This window comes from Dermacentor andersoni, chromosome 1, assembly GCF_023375885.2.
Source record: "Dermacentor andersoni chromosome 1, qqDerAnde1_hic_scaffold, whole genome shotgun sequence".
NCBI lineage: Eukaryota > Metazoa > Arthropoda > Arachnida > Ixodida > Ixodidae > Dermacentor > Dermacentor andersoni.
In genome coordinates, this window is record NC_092814.1 from 344,193,500 (window position 1) to 344,212,560 (window position 19,061).

The following is a 19,061-nucleotide window of genomic DNA, read 5'->3' on the forward strand; positions in this document are numbered from 1 at the left end:
TCCAGCCTTGACAGCCACTCAGGAACATCTGTTTGCGCTTTCAAAGTCTCCAGGAATCTGTGTACGCCTTCGCGAAAATACATACGTGTTGGTCGCGCGTACGGATCACAAAAATAGCCAGCCATTCGGGAGCGCCATATACTGTGGAGACCCATCAGCATAATCTGGTCGAAGGGGACGCCATCCTCATTATCGGTTGGCAGGTACCGGATCCCGTGAGAGTCTAGCGGTAATTCTTTTTTAATGGTTCTTTGGAGCACGTCCCAGAAAAATACCCCTTGCCAGCAATGAAGAAAAACATGGTCGATTGTCTCAAGCTGCTTGCATATAAGGCAGTGGCAACCCGACGGTAGAAATAAACCCCTTTCCTCTAGAAAGGACTTCACAGTTAAAGTTCCAGTGTGTAACTTGAAAAAGAAAGATTTGGCTCCCGGCGACACGTGCATTTTTTTAACTCTTTTTAAAAGATTGCCACCTGGGCCTCCAGAGTGTATGGTCCTGCACAAGGGCACTGGAAACAGCGCGTCACAAACATCCCTATACAATGTTTTCCTTTTAACGCTACTCAAATACTGCATCGAAAAACGTACACTTAGAAATTTGACACTTTGAACAATTTCTCTAAGAAACCACAAACACTTCTTGAAATACATTGCGTTGTCACAACATACTCAGCCAAAACTTCCCCAAGTCTTTGTTGACACACGGTGCGCAGGAAAGGGTCTCTAACATCACGGAAAAATAAAAACCTGTTTACAATCTGTCGCACAAACGAATGTCCCAGTCCTAAACCACCGGCCTTCACCTGCCGAAACAAGTTCGTGCGGCTGCACCTCTCCCATGTGGACGCCCAAACAAAGACAGCTAATACACGGTGCAGCTTCTGCACGTTTACTCGGGAGCAATGTAGCACTTGCATTGCATACCACAACTTACTAATAAAAAGAAGATTGCACACCGTAGCTCTTGCGAAGACAGATAGGTGAGCGCTTGTCCATCTGTCCGCTTTTTCTCGGCTCTCTTGCAGCTGCGCTCACCAGTACGGATCAGTGTCTTTATAAAATTGCAGCGGCACCCCCAAGTACTTCGGAGGCGTTGTCACACAAGCCACGTTGGCAAAAGTGTCTGGGATTAAAGGCCATTCTCCGTGCCAAAATCCCAGGCACTTATCCCAATTCACCCTACTTCCGGTTACCTCACTGAAGCACTTTACTCTTTCAACTGTTTTACTAACACTTTCCTTGTCCCTGCAAAGAACTGCAACATCGTCTGCATACGCAAGCAATTTCACATCGGTTGCTTGTAGTCTAAATCAATGAATTTCATCGTTTTGTATTATGTTCAGACACAGTGCTTCAATATATATATCAAACAACAGAGGGCTGAGGGGGCAACCTTGGCGCACCGAACGTCGTACGTTTATGGGGGCCCCAGCAACTTATTAACAAGTAGCCTCGTAGTGCAGTTACGGTACGCCAAGCTCACTCCCTCCCGGATGACCGAACCTATATTGATGTAGTCCAGGATGCAAAACAAAATAAAATGTGGCACACAATCAAAGGCCTTTTCCAAATCTAATTGTAGTAGTGCGACACGTGCATATGTGGCGTCACAGCATTCAAGTACACACCTCGCCTTGTGAATGTTGTAAACGATGGAACGGCCTTTGATCCCACACGTTCGATGAGGGCCAACTATTTCGCCTATAACACTCTGTAATCTGCTGGCAAGACCCTTCATGAAGATTTTGTAGTCTACGTTTGTCAGAGCGATAGGTCTGTATGACGATACCTGCTTAACTTTATCTGCTTTGTCGGTTTTCGGAATAAGTACAGTATGTGACGTTCCAAGCGACACAGGTAAAACATTTATTTCATATGCCTCATTGAATACCGCAGTCAGCAATGGAGCTAGTTGTTGCTTGAAAGTTTTGTAGAACGCTGCAGTCAAGTCATCAGGCCCAGGCGATATACCAGGGTTTAAATTGTCTATTGCACGCTCTACTTCTTGCTCGCTAATGGCTGTTTCCAGTCTTGCTTTTCGTTCCTCGTCTAGTCGTGGCATCGCCCGCAGATACGATTCTTTACACCGGTCCAGTTCTACAAAACGCAAATCGAATAATGCCTGGTAATACTCAAAGAAAGCTTGCCCGATTTCTCTATTATCTGTTGCGCTGCGACCCGCCCATTGTACCTCAGTGACATGGTTCCTTCTTGCGTGCATTTTTTCCATCCCTAGCGCCCGTTTTGTGGGCGTCTCCGCCACGGCTAGATGTTCAGCTCTCGCGTGTACAAGTGCTCCACGATAGCGTTCTTCTTCATTAATTTCTAGTTTTTGTTTTATTTTCCTAACGTCGTCCATGTATAATCCCAGTGCCTCGCACTCCAGAGCTAAAAATTTTTCTAGACTAACTGCGTTTCATTTAGTTTTTCTTGGTACCGTATGCAGCTCGCCCTTTCAATTCCTTTTATTTTGATCTGCTGCTTGCACAGTTCCCATTCCTGGCCCAATTCATCTATTCCCCCTCCAGTGACTTTACGAATTTCTTCCTCCGCTCCCTTAGCGAATTCGTGATAATTGAGCAGTTTGTTTACCTTCCAAAGATCCCACTGAAAAGAGCTGCTTCGCTTTTTTGCACCAATGAAACACTGAACCATGCAGTGATCCGAGAAGGGCGCGGGCACTACGTCATAGCCATGACACTTTGGGAGCAAACATGCAGACACGTAAATCCTGTCGAGTCGGGCGTGGCCGGTACCTTGCAAATGAGTGTACTTAACTGGACACCTGCTCACCAGGAATTCTCCCACGTCATCAAAGCAAATTCATCAATTAAACGAATAAGAACGGCAGTACTACTATCCCTGAAAGTACGCGCACTAGTTTTGTCATCGGCGCTCAGAACACAATTGAAGTCACCCAACAGAATGAGCTGCCTTTCCATGTTCAGGTGTTGCGTAATAAATTCAAAAAAGACAGTCCTCTTGTGAACTTCGGTGGGTGCATATATACAGACAGCGCGCCATTCAGTAGCACAAAAAACGAAATCACAGACAACTCCTCGTCCTGAAGGAAGTGAAACATGCGACTGGATAACTAGACCAGGCAGAGAGAGAGAGAGAGAAAATAATGCAGAGAAAGGCAGGGAGGTTAACCAGGGGTAGTTCCGGTTGGCTACCCTGCGCAGGCGGAAGGGTTAAGAGGGATAAAAAGAGAAACAGAGTGGAAGGGGGAGATAGAAAGAAAGGGAGACAAGCACGAACAAGGCGCGTACACTACAGAGCGGTAGGGGGCGGCATTCTTAGAGTCTGTCGTGAAGCCCCGTAGACCGCAAGAACCTTAATAGCGCGACTAAGGCCTTCAACGCGGATGTTCTTTCGGAGCATTGGCCTAAAGCTTTCAGTTCTGAAAGTGGGCGATTGTCCAACTGATCCAGTACTCTGCACATCACTTGTCTCTCAGCACTGTATCGCGGGCAGACACAGATAATGTGTGCGAGCGTCTCGTCGATGTTACATGTGTCGCACGTGGGGCTGTTGGCCATTCCTATGAGGAAAGCATAGGCGTTTGTAAAGGCAACGCCTAGCCACAGACGGTAAAGCATGGTCTGTTCACGTCGTGGTAGTCCAGGCGGGAGGTGCATCCGTATGTCCGGAGACAACGAACGCAACCGACACTTGGTGAAAACATTGGAGTCCCACAGGGGCAAAGTACACTCACGGGACATCAATCGCAGCGCAGCCGCAGCGTCTGCTCGCGAAAGCGGAATGAAGACTCGTTGACCACTTTCATGTGCAGATCGGGCGGCTTCGTCGGCGTGGTCATTCCCGCTGATGTTACAGTGTCCTGGAAGCCACTGAAAGATTATGTTGTGTCCCTTGTCATAGCTTTGATTATATATGTGCCGAATTTCTGAGGCCAGTTGTTCATTGGGTCCATGGCGCATTGGGCTTCGTATGCACTGAAGAGCTGCCTTGGAGTCACTGAAGATTGCCCATTGTTGCGGTGGTTTCTGCCTAATGAAATCAAGTGCAGCACGGAGCGCTGCGAGTTCTGCACCCGTCGATGTGGTCACACATGAAGTTCTTAATTTGATTTCCTCAGATTGCGCCGGGATGATGACTGCAGCAGCAGAGCTGTTGAGTTTTACTGAGCCATCTGTGTATACATGTTGTCGGAATCTGTGCACGTTGTGAATGTGCTCCAAAGTTGCATGTTTCAAAGCTTGCAATGGCGCTCCAGCTTTCTTTCTGATTCCTGGAATTGTCAGTTGCACTTGAGGCCGGTGCAGACACCACAATGGATCTGACAATCGTGAAGCGGGTGTAAATTCTGATGGTAAGTACGACTGATGTCTTACAATAGTTTTTGAAAAAGTTGAAAGTGGCCTTTTTGCTGGCAAGCAAGCAAGATGGTGTGAGGGAATCCGAGTCAGGTGTCGGATGTGCGCTCTCAGGACATCTGTATCAATGTAGACTGTCAAAGGAGCGTCTCTGGCTATGGCCACTGTTGCAATCGATGACGTTGTTTTGGGAAGACCGAGACAAGTCCTGAGTGCTTGGGCTTGTACGCTCTGGAGTTTGCGAATATTCGTAGTACAAGTATTTCCTATTACAGGTAAGCTGTACCGCAGGAAGCCCAAAAACAGTGCTTGATATAGTTGCAACATTGACGGTACTGTTGCACCCCAGGACTTCCCGCCGAGAAACGCAAGAAGGTCCACAATGGCGGCCAAACGCTTAGCCATGTACGAGATGTGAGGGCTCCAAGACAAGTCTCTATCAATGATGACGCCAAGAAATCGGTGCGTTCGTCTATATCGTATGATTTGGTCAATAATTCGCAAAGCATACGGGGCCATCGATTTGCGAGTAAAAGCAACGACTGCACATTTCTCAGCAGAAAGCTCCAGGCCTTGTCTTCTTAGGTATCTTGACACAGCCGTTGAGGCTTTCTGAAGTCGCGCGCGGACTTGTACACGTGTCACGCCTGAAGCCCATATGCAAATGTCGTCTGCATATACGGAGAGATGTACGGTTTGCGGTAAAGAATCAGCGAGACCAACGAGCACCAGGTTGAAAAGGGTAGGGCTGAGTACTCCGCCTTGCGGTACACCACGACTGGTATAGCTAGATGGCGTTGGTCCGTCTTCAGTCAAAATAAAGAAAGATCTTCCATGCAAATAGTTGCATATCCAGCGAAAGGTGCGTCCACCAATCCCTACAGCTTCTAAGGCGTCCAGAAGGGCATGATGATCTACATTGTCGTACGCACCTTTAACATCAAGGAATAGGGCCGCAGTGATTCGTTTCAGATGTTTCTGGTGTTGTACGTATGTTACCAGGTCGATAACACTATCTATTGACGAGCGGCCACGTCGAAAACAAGCCATCACCTCTGGATAGACGTTGTAGAATTCCAAGTACCATTCTAACCGTGTAAGTATCATTCGCTCCATTACCTTGCCGACGCAGCTGGCCAGCGCTATTGGACGGTAAGATGACAATTCCAACGGGGATTTGCCAGCCTTGAGGAGTGGAACAAGCCGACTGGATTTCCACGTTGTAGGGACCAAGCCGTCACGCCATGATGCGTTGTATAGGCCAAGAAGGGCATCTCTGGCCTCTTGACCAAGGTTTACAAGCGCAGAGTATGTGATGCCATCGTGTCCTGGTGACGAAGATCGCCTGCACCCAGCAAGTGCGGCCTCCAGTTCTTCGATGGAGAAAGCAGCGTCTATGCGAGGATCTCGGGAGCAAGGGGGCACAATGGGAATAGGTGCGCAAGGTGAATACGTGAGCGCCGGACCCGCGATCCTTCCGCAGTAATCTTCGGCTACCTCGACTTCTCGGCGTCCTTGATGTAGGGCTAGAGACTTAAATGGACGACGCTGTTGAGGAGCTGTTCGAAGTCCACGGATTGTTCTCCAGACAACCGACAGAGGTTTACGCGGGTCGAGAGACTCACAAAACGATTTCCAGCGTTGATTTTGCAGTACAGCAAGGCGACGCTGAATTTTCTTTTGAATGTGTCTGGCCTCTCTAAGGTCGTATAGTGATTTAGTCCGTCTGTACCGTCGCTCCGCTCGCCGGCGGATTGCACGGAGGCCCTGTATTTCCGAATCAAAATCTGTGTATTTTTCTAATGGCCGAAATGAGCGCATAGCATCCTGCATAGCCTTGGCGATCTCAAATTCTAGTGTGGACGAAATGCCTTCGTGGCATGCGTCTTCCATAAGGAATTTAAACACGGGCCAATCTATTGTTTGTTTAAAATTTGATGGAATGGATTTGGTGAGGCCTTTTATCTTCAGGTAGGTAGGAATGTGGTCGCTTCCGTGGGTTTCTATATCTGCGAACCAATGGACGCTGCGAGTGAGGCATCGCGAAACAAATGCTAAATCTTAACAACTACTGTATGTCCGGCCGCGCAGAAACGTGGGACTGCCATCATTTAGACAACAAAGTTCATGGTCGCAAGCAAAGGACACGAGGTTTCTTCCTTTGGAACTTATCTTGTTGCTTTCCCAAAGTGAATGATGCGCGTTGAAGTCCCCAACAACAATCCATGGACCAGGTGTCGCATCTATAATGTCACTCAGTCTCTGCCTATCGAAACGACTTGATGGAGAAAGGTAAGCGCCCACTAAAGTAAACGCAAGTTTTTGTTTTTTCACAGTCAAACACACATACTGATTAGTGTCATGTGGCCGCACTGGATGAACAACATAAGTCAGTTCACACCGTACGTAGATGGTCACTTTGCTAATGTCAGTACAAGTCGATGACACATGAGGTTCATAGCCTGAGATCCGGACAGGTTTCTGTAGCTTCGGTTCACAGACGACAACAATGGGGAATCGATTGGTGAAAACGTAATGGCGAAAATCAACGCGGGATTTCAGGCCACGGGCATTCCATTGCATAATAGATGCTTCCTTGACTTGTCTGAAGAACGGCTGACGCGGTAGAGCCATTGTGCTTGCTACTCGAGGCTCGCAAGAACCGGATCCAGGCCGTCCAGCACTTGTAGTGCACCTCGAGCAGATGGCGTCTGCATGTCGTTTATCAACACGCGAATGACATTCATTAGAGATCTTATTATGGCGATTACTGGCTTGTCTTGACCTCGCACGTGATCTGTGCCCTCATTGGTTCGTCCGTAGTCCACCGTCGACCTTTGCTGGGCTGGAGGACTTAATGTCGGAAGTGCAGGCCAGTCGTTTGCAGTAGAGGTATTCACTGCGTCAGCGGACACCGTGTTGTTAGTGTGGGTGAGCGCCTTGGGAGCACCAGCCTCAGGAAGTATCGTCTGTCTTGCGACAGTATCAGTATTTCTAGTAGACGAGGATCGTCTACGGTGACGGCGGACACTACGCCGTCGTACTTTGGCGGCGGCTGCTCTGTGAGTTGAGTTGTCTCTCACCATTTGTTTGATTACTTTCCTCTCTGTCTTGTGTCTCGGGCAGTCTTTCGACGATGCTTCATGGGGACCGGAGCAATTGGCACATTTGAAGTGAGTCGAACGGCAAGCATCTGCACTGTGCTGCTCAGAACATCTTGCGCACACAGTCGAATTTTTGCATATGCCGCTGACATGTCCGATCTTCAAACAATTACGACAGTGAAGTGGTCTTGGGACGAACGGTCGCACTGGATGACGAAAAAATCCAACTTTCACGTGGGACGGCAAGCTACCTCCCTTGAAAGTTATCCTCACACAGCGTGAATCTCCTAGGCGACGGATTTCAATAATAGGTACATCTGCTGTGGCGGGTTTGACCAAAATAGGCATATCGTTGTCGTCGATTGACTCATCGACATCATAAATCACACCTGATATAGTATTGCTGTCCTGTGGTATTATGGTGCGAACATTTATCTTGCCCAGCATTTTCACTGTACTCAAGATATCCAATGCTGCTCTGTTCTTGACATCAACCGCGAGAATGTTCTTACGGGTGTTAACTCTCATATCCGTGATCTCATTTGGAACAACAGCCTCTAGTGTTACAGATACGGCTTGCCTGTTTAGCCGATTCAGGTTGTCGGTCGGCGTCTCGGGTAAGGAGAGGATGGTATGAGCCGTGTCATGGGCCTTTGCTGCCGCCGTCGTCCTTGTTGAAGACGAGGAGGCAGTGACGAATCTCTTCTTTCCTTTTTGCCTCACAACTGTCAAGTAGTCGCCGTCATCCGACAGATCTTCTTCTGAAGCAGAGTAGTACAGCAAGGTGTCCTCGCTGCCTGTGTCGCTCATCAGGTGATTGCGCTTCCTCGGAGCGCTCGACGCTGTGACGTCGGCCTCCTCCGGACGTCTAGCTGACTCCGCTTCCATCGCCGAAGGTCTCGGAAGCGGCGCCTCCCGAAAACACGCAAAAATACTCGCAAAATGAGAACAGTAGAAAACGGTGTTCCACACAAGAGCCACTTCTTCGTCTTCTTCCAGACCAGGCAGCTTTTTGACAACCATGACACACCCGGCAGAAGTACCAATTGCATGACAGACAACGGCCTAGAACCTAGACGTGAAACGCTGCACCATGCTCTCAGTCTCTTCTTCGCCTTCCACCTTTGTACCTTGTAGACCAAGCATATCGATATCTTGGTCAGTTAGAAGGCGCAGCACATGACTCTGCCTTTTCTTTGTGGCTAAGCCTCTCACACTTAGACTGGCAACTTTAAGCGTGAGCTCAGAAGCCGTTTTGCTGCGGTGTTATATAAGAGGCCGAGAGCATGGTGCTTACCTTTCGCGTCCAGCACATCGCTAGACGCTTTTGTTGGTGCCGGGGTCACCTGTTTGGCCAGGTGGGCCTAGCTGCAAGGCGTGCTTTTCAGCGACTCTCGTTTCCGACCTTACATTTGGCTTTGTTTTGAAGAGTGGTCGTCTCCCTTGTGTCGTTTTCGTCGGTGGCTCCTCGCATCTAGCGGCCGCAGCCTGGTCCTTTTTGTTGCCGCGTTCGGTGTGCGTGCGTTTCGGTGTGCCGGTGACACTCAATGCTCGGCGGCCGCCGCTCTTGTCGAGGGGCTCTTGGCTGTTCCCTGGTTCAGATACGTCCGGCTCTGGTGCTCCCTCTGCACCAGTCGCCCTCCCGTCTTCTTTTCCTTCGCAGCGTATCGTTGCCGTTTCTTTGCTTTTTTTGGTAATCGTTTTTTTTTTACTTCTCCCTCAGTCACCGAAGACTTTGCAGTCGCTGCAGGCTTCTCGCATTCCCGGCTCCTTTTGCAGCTGCTTTTGCTTCGTCAACGTCCATGATGTGTTCCGCCGAATCTACTGCCGACGCACTTCCTGTAGCCACTGCGTATGTTCGTACGCACTCCTCCTCACCATGGCCGAAACGTCTACATTTCGAACACCTTGGTATCTTGCATTCTCGGCGTACGTGGCCCGTGCAGCGGCAGCGTAAACACTGCATCGGCCGTCCAGGCACGACAACGAGGGCCAGCTCTCCTGCAACTCTTATCTGATGCGGCAGGTCCTCGATCTTCATACGAGGCTTCATCTTTAGGAGCACGGTTCTCGTGGTTGAACCCTTTTCGTGGACGCCTTGAACACGCCAGCGCTCACGGGCCACTTCAGTGACCTTCCCAAACGCCGCAAGCACCGTCCGAATGTCGTCGTCGGCCACGCCATGAAGCATCCAGTGGTGTCGAAGCTTCACCTGTTGCTCCTCTGGGTCCAGGACAAGGCACCGGCGCTCCTTGACGTTCAGCTCCTTGAAGGCGAGAAGCCGCTTCGTTCCTTCCGCGCTGCCTAAAGTCACCGCCCAGACGTGGTTGATTCGGTACGCCCCCAACGCCACCACGTCAGAGAGCGTACCGGTCTTGGTCAGCGCGTCTCGGAAATCTTCGACTCTAAACGGTCGCACACGTGGGTCTCCGTGCAAAAAAAACGTGTTCAAAACAACACGTCCGATGGGCAGAATTGGCAAAATAATCTGATACTCGCTATCCTGAACTTCTTCAGGCCTGTTTTCGCGGCCGCCGAAGGCCGCAATCGCCGCTCCGCTGGAGCTCATGATTTGCCGTCTTTCACGCTCGGTGGCCGGAAGTATAATGAATAACCACGAAGTGTTCCGATCGTGCTTGCCGTACTAACAACATATGCAGGCTATGCGTCGCTCAACCTGAGCTGACATACGGTGCGCAAAAAAGGATCGCGCACATCGCGAAATAACAAAAAGCGGTTGACAAGCTGTCGCACAAAAAGATGCGCCAAGCCCAGCCCCCCTTCCTTCGCGTGCCTGAACAGATTTGTTCGGCTACACCTTTCCCAGGTAGAGCCCCAGATGAAGACAGCAAACACCCTGTGCAGCTTTTGCACGTTTACCCTTGAACAGTACAACGTCTGCATGACATACCACAACTTCGTAATAAAAAACATGTTACACACAGTTGTCTTTGCGAAAATGGGCAGGTTGTAGCCTTTCCACCTTTCTGCTTTTTCTCAAGTTTCTTTTGCTTGGTTCATCCAGTATTCGTCGTTGTTTTTGTAACTGTCCATGGTAACACCTAGATACTTGGTCGGGGTTTTCAACCAGTTCACATTTGCAAAATTGTCCGGGGCCGAAGGCCACTCTCTGTGCCACAAACCAAGGGACTTCCCCCAGTTCACTCTACTGCCCGTCACACCACAAAAAATTTTCACTGCGCTTATCGTTTCCGTTACACTTTCTTTGCTTGTGCAACGCACTGCGATGTCACCTGCATATGCCAAGAGCTTGACTTCCGTGTCTGCCAAGATATAACCGCGTATTTGATCATTTTCAATTATCGCCAAACACATAGTTTCTATGCAAATTCCAAACAAAAGAGGACTGAGGGGCCAGCCCAGACGCACAGAACGCATGACGTTAATGGGGGCCCCCAATGATTTATTCACAATTAAGCGTGTTGTGCAGTTCTTGTACGCCAACGCCGCTCCCTACACCACGGGAACGGTGTACGGAGACGGCTATTTCTCTCCCTCTTCTGCGTATTCGCGATCGCAAAGAAAACAAAAGTGTAACGCACTGTTCCCGCCCGGGATCGAACCGGGGGCCTTGCGCGTGTGAAGCGCACGTGATAACCACTACACCACGGGAACGGAGCACGGAGAGATATATTTCTCTCCCTCTTTTCTTCTGCGTATTCGCGATCGCAAAGAAAAGAAAAGTGTAACGCACTGTTCCCGCCCGGGATCGAACCGGGTCCCTTGCGCGTGTGAAGCGCACGTGATAACCACTACACCACGGGAACTTTTTTTTTTCTTTATTGCCAGTCCTCGACATATCACAACACGAATTCCTAAATGATATAAACAAAGACCAAAGAAGCAAAAAGGGATGAATACACAAACGGAACAAAGAACAGAAATATTTACATTCGCTGCGGTCCGCCACTGTGGCACGACGTTGTCGGATTAAAATTCCTTTAGTGCTGTAAGGGGTTCAACCCTCGACAGCCACTCAGGAACAGGCTGTTGCAACTTGATCACTTCCACATACCGTTGCATGGATTCACAAAAGAACAGACGCGCCGGTCGGGCATCCGGGTCACAATGGTAACCCGCCATTCTTGCGCGCCATAAACAGTGGAGGCCCGTAAGCATGATCAGGTCGTGCGGGAAACCTTCGTCGTCATATACTGGCAGAAACCTGATTCCGTGGGGATCTATAGGTAGCTCCTTTTTTAGAGTCCTTTGTAACACGTCCCAGAAAAAGACCCCTTCCCAACAGTGGATGAAGACGTGATCTATGCTTTCTGTTTTTTTACATATAAGGCAGTGGGTTACCCATGGCATGTAGAACCCACGTTGTTCAAGGAAGATTTTAACAGGTAGAGTACCGGTGTGTAATTTAAAAAAGAACGATTTTGTGGCTGGTTGAACTGGCATCTTCACCCTTTTCAATACATCTAGGCCTGGGCCTCCACTGTACGGGGCTCTGTACATAGGTACCAGCAAAACACTGTCACATAAATCACGATATAACTTTTTCCGTTTTACACTCCACAAATATGCACTTGAAAAACGAACACGCAAAAAAGAAACACTCTGAACTATTTCCCGAAAGAAACCACGGACTGGTCCTGGCATTATTTCCGTACCTACAACGAATTCGGGAAGTGATCTTGACAGCCTCATTTGGATCACCGTGCGCAGAAATGGGTCGTTTGTATCTCGAAAGAAGGAGAATCTATTCACCAGTTGACGCAAGAAAAGGTGCGCCAACCCCAGACCACCATCCTTCACACGGCGGAAGAGATTATCTCGGCTGCATCGCTCCCAGCTCGATGCCCACACGAATACAGCGAACACGCGGTGCAGTTTCTGCACATTAATACGAGAGCACTGTAGGACCTGCATTACGTACCAGATCTTTGACACGAGAAACATGTTGCACGCTGTAGCTCTCGCGAACATTGACAAGTGACAGGCGTTCCATCGGTCGGCTTTTTCTTTTAGTTCTTTTGTACGCTCCTTCCAGTACTCGCTACTGTCCTTGTAGGCATCAAGGGGTGCTCCAAGGTACTTAACTGGCGTCGTGACCCAGTTTACGTTCGAAAAGTGGTCTTGTGTAGACGCCCATCTTCCATGCCAAAACCCCAAACATTTCTGCCAGTTAACGTAGCTGTTAGTGACGTTACCAAACTTTTTGACGATATTAACAGTATTCAATACACTTTGTTTGTCTTTGTTAGCCACATCGTCAGCGTATGCCAGTAGCTTCACTTCAGCTGATTGAAGACTAAACCCCTTAATACATTCATTTTCGATGATGGCCAGACATAGCGTTTCTATGTAGACACAAAACAGGAGTGGACTGAGTGGACAACCCTGGCGAACGGAGCGCTTCACGTTAATGGGGGCCCCCAACATCTGATTAATTATAAGTCTGGTATAGCAGCTCCGGTACGCCATGGTCACCCCTTCAGCGATTATGTGGCCAAAATTAACGTGTTCAAGGATGGCAAGCAATATGTCGTGAGAAACACAATCAAACGCCTTCTCCAAGTCTAGCTGGAGGATGGCTACTGCATCGCACATGGCGTAACAACACTCCAGCACACACTTCATTTTATGGATGTTCGTGAAAATGGTTCTTCCACGAATACCACACGTCTGGTGTGGGCCGACTACTTCCTGAATAACTGGACCCGTCGTGCCAACACCTTCATCAATATTTTGTAGTCGCAGTTAGTAAGCGCTATGGGTCTGTAGGAGGAAAGTTGCTTGAGCTTTTCGGTCTCTTCTGTTTTCGGTATTAGTACTGTATGGGACTGGCCAAAGGATGGTGGAAGTATTTTCAGTTCATATGCTTCATTGAAAACTGCTGTTAAGATAGGAGCTAGGTGGCTTTTGAACGATTTGTACCAAGCGGCACAGAGACCGTCTGGACCTGGCGACTTCCCAGGATTCAGGTCTTCGATGGCTTTCATCACTTCATGTTCTCTTAATGGTCGTTCTAAGGTTTCTTTAACCTCACTCGACAGCTGTGGGATTCGTTGCAAAAATAATTTCTTGAAATCGTGCATGTTGACAGGCCTGAATGCAAAACGTTCTTTGTAATGCTCAAAGAAAGCACGCTCTATATCATTGTTATCCGTTAATACCACCCCTTCATATTCGATAGCCTCAATCTGCTTACGTCTCGAGTGCTTTTTTTCTAGCCCCAGTGCTCTTTTCGTTGGCGTTTCCCCGCATGATAGGCTTCCTGCTCTGGCTCGCACTAGCGCACCTCGGAAGCGATCTTCGTCGAATACCTCGAGCTTCTTCTTAACGGCGCGCATATCTTGTTGATAGGCGCCAGGTTGCATGATTCAAGCTTCGCAAATTTTTCTAGCAATGTTGTTAAATCCTTTTCTCTGGCCTTTTGTTCATATCGCAGTACGCTACTTCTTTCGATTGCCTTCAATTTAATGCTTTGCTTCAGCAACTCCCATTCCTCACCAAATTTCGTAGAACTGTCTGCTCCAAAAGAATTCAGAGCCGCCACTACATTTTCGTTAAAAGTTTCATCCTGTAACAGTTCTGCATTCAATTTCCACAGTTCCCAGACGAACTTGTTTCGTTCTTTCTTCCTGCCCACCGTGCATTTTACCAGGCAGTGGTCAGAAAATGATATGGCCGTAACTGTGTAGCACTGGCATTTTTCAACTAAATCATATGAAAGATAGATCCGATCTAAGCGTGCGTGACTTGTGCCCTGAAAGTGAGTGTAGCTTACTTGTCCGTGACCGCGAAAACATTCTGCGATATCTTCGAATTCGTGTGTAATCGGCGCCAGGATATCACTACTTTTGTCACAAACCACGCGACGCGTAGACCTATCCTCAGCTTTCAATACGCAGTTGAAGTCGCCTACACAGGCTATCATTTTTTGCACATGTAACTGATGCTTTAAACTCAAAAAGAAATTTGCCCTCTCTTGCACAGTATTAGGCGCATAAATGCAAAACACGCGCCATTGGACATTACAATAGCTGAAGTCACAAAAGACAAGTCCACCAGAAGTACAGGAGAAGTAACCATCTATAACAAGACCAGGGAGCTTCCTCACGAACAGCACACACCCTGCCGAAGTCCCTAAGGCGTGGCTCACTACCGTATAGTAGTTATACGTGAACCTTTGCACCATGCTCCCGGTCTCCTCCTCGCCGTCTACCTTGGTTTCTTGCACGGCTAAAACGTCGAGGTCGTGGTCCACTAGTAGTCTGTAAACCTGACTGTTTCCTTTTGGCGGCCAGACCTCGAACGTTTAGCGTGCCGAGGCTAAGCGACGGGTTGGTAGCCATCAATGGTGAAAACCGGAGGGGAGAAGGCCCGGAGCGTGGTGCTCACTTTAACGTCTAGCTGACCGCTAGACGCCTCCGTGGCCATCCGGTGGCCATCGCCCGGGTTCCTCTTTGGTCGGCTTCGGGGTAAGCCTACGGTCAGTCTCCAGGTTCGGCTTAGGCTTGAGGGTGGAGCGCCTTCCAGGTAGCGTCTTAGCGGGTGGTGCCTCGGAGTCACCGCCGGCCTTTCCGTCGACTTTCTCCTCGTGCTGCAGGGATCTCTTGACCGGTGCCGAGACGGATTCGACGCGGGCGCTAGCAGGGGTCGCGTTGTCGTCCGCCTCTGCCTGCGTTGCATCCGTAACTGGCTGGTGGCTCTCATTTTCTTGCGGGGCCGTCTTCACGCTCTCGACTGTAGCTGCTGGTTCTTTGGGGGGAGGGATATTCCTTCCTACTTCGGCTTGCTTGGTCGTCGCGCCGGTTTCTGCCGCCACTTTGCCGTTTCCAGCTCCCGTGGCCGCTTCCTCCGCCTCGGTCACGTCCATTACATGGTCTAACGTCGACGGCTCGCTCTCCGCCAAACCCGCGGCTACTGCGTATGAACGCACACAGTCCGCGTCGTTGTGTCCAAAAAGCCTGCACCGCGAGCAACGGGGAACCTTGCATTCACGACGAACGTGGCCAGAGCCCCGGCAGCGCAGGCACTGCATGGGACGTCCTGGGGCTACCACCAGCGCAAGCTCGCCGGCGACGCGGATCTGCTGGGGCAGGTCGTCGACTTTCATTCCTGCCTTCAGCTGCAGCAGCACTGCTCGGGTCGTCGAGCCCTTGTCGGAAACGCCATCCACTCGCCAGCGCTCCCGGGTCACTTCCGTCACTTTGCCGAAGGAGGCCAGCGCGGTCTTGACGTCTTCGTCGTCCACCCCATGCAGAAGCCAGTGGATACGAAGCTTCACCTGTTGTTCCTTGGGGTCGATGACCAGGCAGAGACGCCCCTTCACCTGCAGCTCCTTCAGGGCCGCCAGCTTTGCGGCAGCCTCGGCTGTCTTCATCGTCACCGCCCATACATGGTTGATTTGGTATGCTCCAAGGGCGACGACGCCAGAGAGCATACCAACAGCTTGAAGCGCGTCTCGAAAATCTTCTACACGAAACGGGCGAACACGAGCGTCGCCGTGCAAAAAAACTGTGTTTAAAACAATACGTCCTGTAGGTAGCCGAGGCAAAATTATCTGGTAATCCTTATCTTCTTCCGTCGAAAGCCTGTTGCCGCGGCTAACAGCCGCATATGCCGCTCCATTGGAGCCCATGATCCCGCGATCCGTTCAGCTTGGGAGCCGGAAGCAGAATGAACACCACGGGAACGGAGCACGGAGAGGTATATTTCTCTCCCTCTTTTCTTCTGCGTATTCGCGATCGCGAAGAAAACAAAAGTGTAACGCATTGTTCCCGCCCGGGATCGAACCGGGGGCCTTGCGCGTGTGAAGCGCACGTGATAACCACTACACCACTTTCTTTTTTTTTTCTTTATTTCCGAAGTTCACATGAGGAATAATAAGTCACAAACGATAAAGCACTTCAGCTACGCTTGAGCTGAGGCGAGCAAAGTTAAAATTTCTTCAAACTCACTAAATCAGCAAGAAGTGTTACCCACTGAGGTGGGTCATGCTGTGCCCGGATGCATTCCCGAAGGTAAGCAGCGCTTTCAATAAAGTTTTCACGTGCACTGCGCGTATTAACATCTGCATGCCTTACTTGCATTCGTGTTTTCCACAAGCTGTGGAGGCCAAGAAGCATGAACAAATCATATGGTACATCTTCGTGATCAACCGGTAAAAACCTGATACCATAAGGGTCTAGTGGTAACTCTTTCTTTATAGTTCTCTGTAGGACGTCCCAGTGGAATATCGCGTCCCAGCAGTCCAGAAAAACATGTTCGACTGTCTCTGGCCTCTTACATAAAAGACAGTTCGTTGTCCAAGGGACAAAGATTCCCTTTTCTTGAAGCCACGTTTTGACAGGTAATGTATTAGAGTGTAACTTGAAAAAGAATGTTTTCACGCCTGGCCTAACTGGCATCTTCTTCACTCGCTTTAAGATATTCTGCCCTGGGCCTCCACGATAAGGTGCCCGGTACAATGGCACCGGCAGCATGATATCCACAAGATCTTTGTACAGCTTTTTCTTGGGAACACTGTACAAATAGTCTGGGGAAAAACGCACTTCTAACAACTTACAAGAAAGCACAACCTCGCGCAAAAATCCGGTTACAGCACCGCACATGTTTTCACCAGAGGACACTATCTTTCTTGGGAGTAGCCTCTGCAATCGGACCTGTATAACCGTTCTTAAGAAGGTGTCATTTTGATCACGAAAGAAAATAAAGCGTGATACCACTTGACGCAAAAACAAATGAACCAGTCCAAGGCCTCCACTCTTCACTGAAAGAAACAGGTTTGTTCTCGTTTTTTCCCAGGTCGAAGTCCAAAGAAAGACGGCAAATATACGATGCAATTTTTGAATAGAGGTCCGCGAAGCACACAGCACATTCATGAGGTACCATATTTTTGAAATTAGAAAAACATTGCAGACAAAGGCACGTGAGAAAATTGACAGATTCCTTCCCTGCCATGCTCCCGCTTTCTCTCTCGCCCTTGACATCTCTTTGTTCCAAAGTGGGCTGGGATCGCGATAACATTCTAGGGGCACACCAAGGTATCGCGTTGGCATGGGAGACCAATGCAGCCGTGAGAAAAATTGTGGTGTAATATCCCATTCCCCGTGCCAAAATCCAGAACTTTTTTCCCAGTTTACTTGACATCCAGTCTGGTTACAAAACCTTTCCAGAATGTTTGTAACTTCACAAATGCTTTCTCTGTTCGTGCAAAATACCGCTATGTCGTCCGCATACGCAAGAAGTTTCACCTGAGCAGATCAGCTTGAAACACGTGACGTAGTCACTGTTGATAATGGCCAGACATAAAGGCTCTAGATACGCTGCAAAAAGCAGGGGAGAGAGCGGACAACCTTGCCTCACGGAAGAACGCACTGTGAGGCGCTCAGTAAGGTCACCATTAACTATAATGCGTGTCATACAATTTGCGTACGCCATTTTTACTCCTTCTACTATTACACTACCCAGGTTAGCGTGCTCTAGAATGGAGAAAAGAATGTCATGTGAAACGCGGTCGAACGCTTTAGCCAAGTCCAGCTGTATCATAGCTACCTGGCTTCCAAGCGCGTCAACACATTCCAATACGGTTCTGGCCACATGTATATTTGTAGCAATGCTGCGTCCTCTGATGCCACAGGTTTGGTGTGGCCCTACTAATTTGTCGATTACACTCTGAAGTCGTTTGGCTAGTACTTTCATGTACACCTTGTAGTCGACATTAGTGAGGCTGATAGGTCTGTAGGAACCCACTAACATTCGTTTCTCCGGATCATCAGACTTGGGAATAAGTACAGTGTGTGAAATACCAAAGGACAATGGAACTTTTTTGCGTTCATAGGCTTCTGTTATCACTTGTAACAAGAACTGAGAAACATCATGTTTAAAGGTTTTATAGAAGGCAGCGTTCAGCCCATCTGGCCCCGGCGCTTTTCCAGACGGAAGATCATCTATTGCTTTCTCGATCTCTTCCAAAGTAATAGGCAATTCAAGACGCTCTTTTACATCATTGTCGAGTGTTGGCATTAGTCGGATGAAATCCCCTTCAAACCCTTGCGCATGCTCGCGCCTATTGCCGAAAAGTTCAGCGAAGTATTCCGTAATAGCGCGCTGAATCTCACTAGGGTCGCTTGTAATGTGCCCCTCGTATCTTACTTGCCTGATTTCCTTCTGGCAAGCGTACCGCTTTTCATCTGATAGCGCCCGCTTTGTAGGCGCTTCGCCTGCCCACAAGTTATCGCTCCTTGAGCGTATTATTGCTGCTCTATACCTGTCAGTGTCAATCGTTTCGATCTGACACTTCACGTCTTTTATTTCTTTACTAAAATTTCCTGGCTTATTGGTTTCCATCCTAACCAAGCACTCAAGTTGTTCGCGAAGTTCCGTTTCCTTTTCTTTCTGCTTATACCGAATTGCGCTACTTTTTCCTATAGCTTTAAGCTTCACTCGTTCTTTGAAACGTTCCCATTCAACGGCAAAGCAGTCCACTTGCTCAGCTAGTACCCCATCAAGATCACTTTTAATTTCCTTGACAAATCCTTCATCGTCTAAAATTTTCTCATTTAGTTTCCAAAGGTACCAATTAAAGCGTGATTTCCTTCCCTTCGTTCCAAAAGTCGCGCTTACAAGGCAATGATCAC

General features: G+C 48.9%; 3 non-coding genes across 3 annotated transcripts; all 3 read right to left on the reverse strand.

Annotated features, from left to right (window-relative positions):
* Positions 1-11,009: 11,009 nt before the first annotated feature.
* Positions 11,010-11,082, reverse strand: TRNAV-CAC (transfer RNA valine (anticodon CAC)). The gene has a single exon. It is a non-coding gene; the product is annotated as a tRNA-Val (tRNA).
* A 79-nt stretch (positions 11,083-11,161) lies between these two features.
* On the reverse strand, positions 11,162-11,234 carry TRNAV-CAC (transfer RNA valine (anticodon CAC)). Its single transcript has one exon. It is a non-coding gene; the product is annotated as a tRNA-Val (tRNA).
* Positions 11,235-16,194: 4,960 nt separating this feature from the next.
* TRNAV-CAC (transfer RNA valine (anticodon CAC)) lies at positions 16,195-16,265 on the reverse strand. Its single transcript has one exon. It is a non-coding gene; the product is annotated as a tRNA-Val (tRNA).
* Positions 16,266-19,061: the final 2,796 nt, after the last annotated feature.